General features: G+C 39.1%; 1 protein-coding gene across 1 annotated transcript in view; it reads right to left on the minus strand.

The window, feature by feature from the left end:
* SACS (sacsin molecular chaperone) overlaps window positions 1-6,760 on the minus strand; it is an 83,197-nt gene extending 76,437 nt beyond the window's left edge. Inside the window, exon 1 of the mRNA XM_019651439.1 lies at window positions 6,664-6,760. The gene's annotated coding sequence lies outside the window, so the exon portion shown is untranslated. The remainder of the gene's footprint in view (window positions 1-6,663) is intronic.
* Between the last annotated feature and the right edge of the window lie 1,795 nt (window positions 6,761-8,555).

Here is an 8,555-nt window from a genome sequence, read left to right on the forward strand (position 1 = left end):
GGCAGGCCCTATATAGGATTTTTATACTTATATGTTTGATGTTCCTGTTGTATATAGTTCTCATCTGATAATGCATTCATTTTTTAATGCTTCAATATATCACACATTTACTTTTATAAATCTTTAACAATGACATTGCATAGAGGATAAAAGCTAGTAGACTTTTTTTTATTGCATCTAATGTAATTGAAGAGCCATCTAATACAATTTAAAAATAAGAAATGCAAGCATTCAAAATGATTCATTACTAATAAATTTAAGACAGTTCCTCAATAAGACAATCAAATTAATCATGATATAATAAATCTATTTTTTCCTGCTTTCGTGATAATTTCATGTTTATGTAGTTCATTAACATGGCCAAAAATATTGGTATATCCTAACTTTTACATACAGTTGAAATATTATTGAGAGTAAAATTAAAATGCAGCATAGTGAAATTATTTTGTACAGATATGGTATTTTAATTTGCTAAAGTGATTTTATAAATATTATGTTACTTCAGGTTCTTATTGCCTGGTGATTTGGTAGAAAATTATTAATTCTGTTTTACAGATAAGAAAATTGGTGTTTGGCAAAGTCAAGCAACATCCCTTACTGGGGACTGGGACATCAGCACAGGTCCTCTGACTCCCAGCTCTGACCTGATGCTATTGAGTGCCTAACACAATGAAGGCACTCACATACTGTTTCTTTCTCTCCCCACTCCTTCCCGAAGGGGGAAGAAAGCTGCCTCCACATCATGCCATCTGGGGGTAGAGTGGCATGATGGAGACCACAACTTGAGAATCACATAAGCCCTCTGTGCCCAACATTCCTCATCCATAAAATAGGACTAACCTACCCTATCCACATACAGGATCCTCACAAAGACTGAGTTCAACTATGTCTGAAAGGACTAGAGGTGGCTCTTGTAAATATTGGATGCACTCTTTTTGCTCACATAATAGTCTTGAAGACATGAAGTGACATGAAATGTGTTCATGACGTTCTCCCACCCACCACGGATTCATGTCCTCTTCTCGTGCATCATGGGCCCAAACAATGAATGCTCTGTAATTGCCGCCGGGGAATGGGGCTTGGACAGCCACCATCACCAGCTGTGGAACCATTCATTTGGCTCTGAAACCTGCTGTTGCGCACGGCTAATAGAAGCACAGTGTGTCCATTCAGTGACCTCTTTGCCTTCCAAGCAAAAATATCCTATTTTGGCAACCTGGGCTTTTCCCATAGTAGGTGGATTTGGCACTATATATGATCTCAAGGAGTCAGAAAGAAACATGCCACCTTCACTTAACTCACCAAGGTGAACATTTCTTTGAGTTACAATACTTGAAACAGGAACAGGCCCAAGACTCAGGGCTTAATTAAATAATGAGCATTGCATAAATAACTGGTGATGTCCCTTTAACCCAAAGCAGCCCATTGATAGAAGTAGGCAGGGAGAAGAGCACGGGAAGATGAAGGAGTTCCTAAGTAGAAGAAGATGGACTTGACCAGAGGAAGAAGGACAAAGCAAACTTCTCAGGAACTAGCACACAGACTCCTGGCTGTCACCCATGAGAATGAAAAGAAAGGTCTGTCCTACAGGGATGAGATAAAAATATAATCGGGAGCTAACCCTAGTATTCAGTCCTCTTCAGTGTGATGTCCTTTCTCTTTGTGTAAGAGCATCTGTTAAGTTTCAGGATCTCATCCTTTGTGCAGACTTAGAATTAGAAAAGCCCCCTCCTCATGGGGCTGGGGAGGAATGTCCTGGAGGAAACAAGCCCGTCTGGGGTGACCCCTTCTGCTTTCACTGTTCTTAGTGCCGCAGTGTTCACAGGCACACCCTGTGCAGCTTCACCTCTCACAATAGCTTTAGTCTTCTTAGAGACAGTCTTTTAATCCATTTATAGCAAAGAAGAGAGTCAGCACTGCCTTTAGAGATCTCCTGAGATTGGGCTATCCATCTATCTAAAAGCGGGAATTAAAAATCAATGTGACTTTTTATCATCTGTGTCCAAACAAGTTCACAGCTAAATCCTCTGTGATGTAGTGAAAATTCACCCTTGAAAGCCCCTAACATTACGAAAACAAGAAGCCACATACAGATAGCCTTAGAGCCCACAGAAAGCCTCCGCTGGAATTACCCTCAGAATAATCGCCATGCCCTCCTTGATGTCAGAACAAAACATGAGTCAGCAAGGACTTTAAAATGGCATCTTTGCAAAATGAAGAAGCCAGATGAATTCACCCTATAAATCAATAACCAAAAGATAAGACATAACAAGAACTGAGGATGTCATTAATGACAGAACTGGATTGGCACAATCTGTTATAAAAAAGGTCATGGTCACTACAGCCATTATTTGACCTCAAATATACATACTTGGAACTGAATATGTACATAAATGCACTTTGTAGAGCACCAATGGTAAAGCTAAAGGGATATGTGTGTGTGTATAATTAAGTATTTCCATGTAAAATGTACAACAGAAAAGATATTGTATTTCAAACGTAATAAGAAAATATATAACTATTCCTTCAGTGTTCCAAATGGCTTCTATGTTATACAAATCTTCCTGCTCTACTAAAGTTCCTCAAGGATGTCTTATTCATCTTTGACTCTGCCACTCAGTCACTTTCAGGACCATGGATGCAGAAAGTTCAATAAAGAATGAATAATTTAGTCACTTTGGCCAATTTTCAGGTAATAAAAATACACAAATACTTTTATAGCATATCTTAAATTGAGTTGATCTAGCCTCAGCTCGCAGCCTGTCAACCAGCAGAGAGAATTAAGGGATGCAGGGGTTTGGAGGCAGTTAGCACTGGTATAGAAGCTCCACAGTGTTAGGTTTGCCTTTCAAAGCTTGATTTATCTTCAAAGATAAAATTTTACATAAAAATAATATACCATAGGGGTGAAATGTATAGTATGTGAATTATATCCCAATACATCTTTTTAAAAATTATATATGAAAAATGGATTATGTGATTAAAATATATCTCATTTGATATTATCTGACTAATATTATTATTATCTAGCTTTTTGAAGGGAAAAAGAGTCTTCTTTCATTCACTTAAAACCCAACATTGCCTTGGGGAGCCCGTCATGTCAGAGCCTTTCTTACCTGCCGTTTGATCTCTGCTGTGGAGATTATCAATCGATTATCAGTCCCATTTAAGGAGGAAACTGAGGTTCCAAGAGGTGAAGTGTCAGAACTAGCATGATGTAGGGCCAGTTTTCAAAACTAAGTTTATCTGGCTCCAAATAAATATATTTAAAATCTTGGATTTTTTTTTTCATTCGGTAGCAGGGTCTCTGGGAAATATGAAGGTGAGTTGGACATAATATGTTCTTCAGGATCAGAATTTCTTAGGATAGACACTTAACTTAAAGTGTAATAAACAAAAACATTAATAAATAAAACGAGTGAGATATTTGGCATATCATGGAAAACTGTTTAAGATTGGATATGATTTATATTTTAAGCTTAAAAACCTAACAAATTAATATCCATGAACTCAAAGTATTATTTAATTCATCAGTTAAGGCTCTGTTTAAATAGGGTTGCCAGATTTAGTAAATAAAACTGTGCTTCATTAAGTTTGAGTTTCAAATAAATAACAAATAGCTTTTTTATTATACGTGTATGTATGTCTTAGTATTTCCTGTATTTTATCTGAGAACCCTCTTAGGACTTTTTTAAAATAAATTTCTCATTGCATTAAAAACAAAAGAAAAGCTGAACACCTACTACTATGTAAAAGTGTGCCCAAATTCCGGATACCTAAAAATTCAAATATGTACTCCTCTCTAGCACTTAGTACATTAACGAAAGAAAGAGATCAATGAAGTTTAAGTGATCACCCATAACGATACTAGTATGGCTTTGACTTATTTTAAAATGTTGCAGTTTCAGAACACGTGAAAAGGATATATGGACTGCAGAGCCCACATTTTCAGGACTAGGCAACAGACTCATGGTTTAGTCCAGAGCAGAATATTTAAAATGAATGTTTGTCTGGATGTGAAGTTACTGTAAGTGGGACAGATTTTCCTTACAAAACAGAGACCATGAGAGGCAACAAAGTGGTGTAAGGAGCAGAGCTTAGGGTTTGCGACCTGAGGATTTGCTGATGTTCAGCAAGAAAAGCAAACTTCAATATCATCCAGTCAACCCTCTCTTTTTATACATAAAAAATAGCTGGGGTTCTACTCTCTCCCAATCTTGCATTTTATAATCTGTAAAATGGGGTTGCCTGTTTCATACAGCTATTGTGAGAATGAAAACAGACAACACATTTTGGATCAAATAATTGTTATAAACTGAGTCTACTCCAAAGAGAACTACGTGGCTCCTGTGCCCAGGACTTGAATTTAGAATTACCTACCTCTTATCCTCTTATCCATACCTCTTATCCTAGAGATGAGGTTAAACGGCTTTCCAGTTAGCACAAAAAGCCAAGGCACAGCTACAGCCACCTCCCTCTGTTCCCAGTCCAGGACTTCTTCCAACTCCATGATGTTCCATCCTAGACTTTTAAATCTGACTCAATGTGCTAAGTGTACAGTTTCGGAAAGTAACGGTAGCAAGGAGAAAGGAGAAGGGCACATAAAGCAGAAACTAAAATAGTAACAGGATTGGCAATACTAAGAGCAAATTGCCACCCAAGTTGTCCAAAATTAGACAAGCCATGGGAATTGTTCTGATTCTCGATTTGGCGCCCTTTGCATCAATCACATTTAGCGGTTCTCACTTGCTCTCACAGCCGGATAGCCAAAAGCAGCATCCCCTGCTGCCATCAGACAGGATTTCACAGGGGCTGTGCAAAGGGAGTTGGCTTTCCCTCCTTCAACAGGACACTCCTATGGCAACACAGAATATCAGCAGTACTTTTACAGGTAAGAGATCCTGAGCAAGGACCGAATATATGTTTTGTGCTTGGTCGGAGCTGATTATTTGGTCAAAAGGTCATTTCAAAGTTTATTCCTTGAGGGGAATGACATGAGAAACCACGTTAGCGTGCTTCCCATGGATGAGCGGCTAGGTAGATGGGTGGACTGAATAGGAAAAGGACAAAACGCCTTTTCAATAGCCACCCTGGACCCAGCACTTGCTTTCACATACGTTACCTCATTCCAACCCTATGACAATTGTGTGAACAGTGGCTGCCATCATCTAGAACACAAGAAGGGACTGGGGTTTACAGAAGTGACATGAATTTTCAGTGGCTGCAAAACTAGGTTATGGCAGAGCTGAGATTTGAACCTAAGGCTTCTGGGAGCAAATGCAGCATAAGGCAACAATACCACGCTTCTGAGGTAAGCCAACCCTGGTCTTAAAAAGCTGTTAATTGGGCTTTTCTCTCTTGAAGGTGAAGAAAAGAAAACACCGGATTAATCATGGGAAAGATCTTACAAACCTAGTGAATTACAAGGAAAATGCAGGAATTCGGAAAATCGGGTTAGGTTTGTTTGAAAGGGAGACTGAAGGAGCCTTGATCTAGCGAGAAAAGGGGGCAATTGGCCAGCCCAAAAAGCCAGGAAAGGTAAAGCAGGGATGAAAGGGACGGCCACAGTGGAAAAGGGAAAAGGGACTGGCTGTGATTCGTCCACAGCATGAAGTAAGATTTCCAGCAAGACAAGGGAGGGAAAGCTGGTTAGTCATAAGTAAAACCATGCATTAACCTAGCATGTATTTATTAATGGGTTATTAATGGGTAGCTTAACAAAACAATGCGGAAAATTCACTTTTCACGTGACAAATAAGATGGGATGCAGTGGCAATTACTTTTATCTGCATTGGTGGGGAAATAAAGAATGCCCATTCAGTATAACGTCCCAGCAGCTGTGCTGGGCAACCACAGAATTAACCTGCTTTGCGCCTTTTACTTAACCAGGACAGGCTTTCTTTCCACAGAGAGGATAAAATTAAAGCCAAAACAATTGATGTGTTAGCAATGAATCTAGCAGTCTTCAGCGAGGTATCAACTTTGTTTTCAGGAAAAGAAAAACAGCAAGAGATTTTTGTTGTTAAAACTGCTCTACTCTTTCTAAGAATGTAATGATCACTTATTACAATAAAATTAAATAAGTAAAATGCTTTTAACTAACAGCAGATTTTCCAAACATTATTATATAAGATAACTATAATATATGGAATCACTTAACGGCACGCTGTTTAAAATGAGGATGATTACTGTAAATTAAACTACAAGCTACTGTGAGAATCTCACACTCTTATTCAACAGAACTCTTGACCCCACACTTGGATGACAGCAGTAGGCAGGCCCAGTGTGAGCAAACGCTGCAATCCAGGGTGGGAATTAAAATGACAAAGCCGGCTTGTCTGAGCATCTTGACCACAGTGGGTCTCTCTAGTAACTCTGGAGCTGGCACTTCACCCTCAATCCCGCAGCCTGCCAGCCCCAATTTTAAAAAGCACCCATTCCTCACAGCTGCCCAACACATTCAAGAAGACTGTCCTCTAACAAAGGCTGTACCTTAGGAAAGCAGCCAATGGTCTCCACAAACAACTGCAGAGACTGCCTGACCTGGTTCTAGCCCAGCTTGCAGAGGGCTGAATGACCGATCAAATTGTGCCACCAGTTTATTTCTAAGCTCCTTCATTTTCCCTTCTCGTTTGTTATCTAGCTGGATCCTCAGATACTTACTGGTCGCTGTCAGCATTGCATCCCCGCACCTTTGTTTTCCTTTGTCACATCAGCAGGTTCCAGCGTGACTGCCACCGCAGCTGCACTGGGTCCAGGCTGCCTGGATGCTATGCCGCAGTCAGCAGCCCCCCCCCCAACCCCCAGCGTCATTTTTATTTTTTTTATTTTTAAAGAGATAGGACTATCATCAACCTTAGTTTCAATAATGCTGCAAAATGCAACAATGTTGCTCAAGCTGATGATGCAAAAGAAAAGCAAGTCAAATTTCTATAATCTTCAAGTTGCAAAGATTAATTTTAGGAAGTAGGCATGGCTAACAAGAAGACTGGCTCTATTAAGCACTGGCTTCATGACCTTAGACAAGTCACTTGTGGGTCTCATTTACCTTGTGGAAAATGAAGAATTGTCACAAGACAATGTCTAGCCTGGAAATCCTATTGTTTACCAAAATTAAATTCAAAAACACCAGCTACACATTTGCTGATAAAAGACAATACTATATTATGTTTGCATTTCAGGCTACAGGTTACTAAGCACTTTTTGTATTTTATTTGGATTTGGGTATGAAGTTCTAACGATTTTTTTTAAAGGCATCCACTCAAAATGCTTCATAAACTGTGAAATGCTATATAGCTGTAAGGTATTCTAACTTTTCATTGCTACTGTCAATTTAATAATAAAAAATATTGTAACAATAAATAAAATAGAACTCTATCTTCTTGCTTCCTGCAAATGGGGGTTGTGAAATACCAAGGGAGCCTGTTTTTGTAAACAGCCCCCCCTGCACCCCTTCAGTGTACCATATTCCTTGTTATAGTCTCCTTAGTAGAACTGCCTACGTCATCAATAGAAATCTAGAATTGAGGCTTATCTAGAACTAATGGGACATTGAAGCTCTTGGTTGCTTTTCCTCTGAGAAATACACCTAACTCAGCTCAGCCAACTCCAGACCTGAAAAAGCTAAAGTGATCTCTCCTGGGGAAGACAAAAGCAGGGCCCAGATGTTATCAATCACCTCGGAAGCAGAGCCACCTGCCTCTCTGCAGTGTGGCCCTATGCAGGGCTGTCACTTAAGACACCAAATCCAATGCCATTTTCTTCCCATCCTAGACTCACGGATTCAGACTTTATATATATATATACACACACACACATATATATATATACACACACAAATTATATATATATGTGAGTGTATATAATATATATTATAATATAATATTATATATATATATATATATATATATATGAAATTTCCTAGGAGACAGTAGGGAAATGTCTTGTTTTAACAAAATTGCTACATAACAAGTTTGTTTGGTTTTTTTTGCAATAATAATAGATTCCATTTATTGGAAAGCTACTATTTAAGGCACTTTGCACTTATTTTTTTTGTTTTGTTTTTATTATTTTTTATTATGAAATACACATTTTTTAGAATTAGTTTCAGCTGTACAACACAGTGCAATAGTTATACTTTTTACCCCTCGAAGTGACAACCTCCCTCCCCTAATCTGCCACCCCATTTCCCCCCAATATCATACATATCTATTACAAATCCCTTGACTCCACTCCCACACTATACTCCACGTCTCATGACTATATAGTTGTAGTTGACATACAATATTATACAACATCAGCTTCAGGTGTACAGTGCAGTGATCAAGCCTCTTCCCCATCCGTGATGCAAGACATGTGACCAACTGACACCCTACAAAATATTCACAACATAATCAATTACATTCCTGGAACTGTCCCCCATGTCCCCATGGCAACACTGCAGCTGCGTATTTATGCTATCCAGCCCCTTCCCTTTGTCCCTCATCCCCACCCCCCCCCAACCAACAGCCCTCAACTGCACTCCCACATCTCTGAGACCACCTCTGTTCACTTTC

The sequence above is a fragment of the Hipposideros armiger genome, unplaced genomic scaffold (genome assembly GCF_001890085.2).
Source record: "Hipposideros armiger isolate ML-2016 unplaced genomic scaffold, ASM189008v1 scaffold_160, whole genome shotgun sequence".
Lineage (NCBI taxonomy): Eukaryota > Metazoa > Chordata > Mammalia > Chiroptera > Hipposideridae > Hipposideros > Hipposideros armiger.